Source organism: Triticum aestivum, chromosome 2D (assembly GCF_018294505.1).
Source record: "Triticum aestivum cultivar Chinese Spring chromosome 2D, IWGSC CS RefSeq v2.1, whole genome shotgun sequence".
In the NCBI taxonomy this organism is placed as follows: domain Eukaryota; kingdom Viridiplantae; phylum Streptophyta; class Magnoliopsida; order Poales; family Poaceae; genus Triticum; species Triticum aestivum.
The window spans coordinates 22,181,081-22,182,458 of NC_057799.1; positions in this window are offsets into that span (position 1 = coordinate 22,181,081).

Genomic DNA, 1,378 nt, shown 5'->3' on the forward strand with positions numbered 1-1,378 from the left:
GAGGAGTTGTTCCAGTCCAGGTTTTCCTCTGGGCTATGAACGAAGCGGAGAACTCCCCGGATCCGCGTCAGCGTGCGAGGTGGTACATGTACCGCTCCCGCCGCCGCGCCCCTCCTATTCCAGTGCCAGATCTTGTCGGAGTGTTGCTCGCGGTGCCTGCTCCGGTTGATCAGTCCAATGTTCACTCTGACAGTGATGTGGAGCAAAGAAAGGATAAAAGTGGTAGTGAAGATGTGGAGCATAGCGAGGATGAGAGTGATAGCGAAGATGTGGAGAAGAGCAAGGATGAGAGCGGGGAAGAGGAGGTTGTTCTGCTGCTGGACGACAGTGCTGGAGAGGAGGAGCAGGATGATGTTGTCCAGGAGCAGCCGGCGGACGTGCAGATTGTGGGTCCAGGGATCCCGCAGCTCGGAGACAGGACCATGCCGATTGAAGCGGAGACCTACATCCGTATGGGCATTCGTCATTCAGAGCGCATCAGCAAGTTGAAGGACAAGAAAACAGAGTGATGACATGTCAGTGTCTTCAGTTAGTCTATCTGTGTGAGTCAGTTTGGACCTGTTTGATAGCATACTATGTTCTAAGTTCTTTGAGAATACTTCAGTATTTGAGATTATGTTAGTTTTATTTACAGTGAGCTGTTTGGTTGCCCCTAATAAATGTGATTTTAGTACTGCAGTATTGGGAAAACTATAGTTATTTCTCTGCATGAAAAATGTAGCCCCTAATAGGATTGTTGATTGATCTATTTTGCAGACAAAGGAGCCACAAAAAAGGTGCTGGAGGTGGGAGCAAGACTGCTAGAGCGAGTAGCAAGTGAAGTGTACACAGCGAAGCAGGGGTGGAGAATCAACGTGGCAAGACTGGAAGGATAAAAAAGAAGACTCTACTTCCTGCTGAAGATGTGGCCTTTAGTTTGTTGCGATGTTTTAGTAGTTGTTGCTGTTATTTTGCGGTGCTCATGAACTTTGTAAGCCTAGGATGATGGGTTAGGCAGAATGCAGGCCATGCTGGCTTTTGGTTATATAGGTTTATGCTGGCTTGAAGTGGAAATAGAGCATTATTAATGATATATGGATCAGCCAGTTCTTCAACTCTAAGGTTGCGTTAATTTGGTTGTAGATTCAAATACATAGCTTAACCCTGCAAGGTTAGCGATAAAACCCTAGAACAGTGCCCTGACATGACGCAACGTGTGTATTGTGTCCGAATTCGTGCACACATTGCCTGGGGGACCACATTGGCCATGCCCACATGCTCCGAAAAAGTGGGGTCATCTCATGCATGCCTCCACATGAACCATGTACAAGCCGGACCATTCGGGTTTGCCGGAGGGCAAGTTTGAAAGAGGTTTTCCTTGCCGGTCCCACCAAATGAT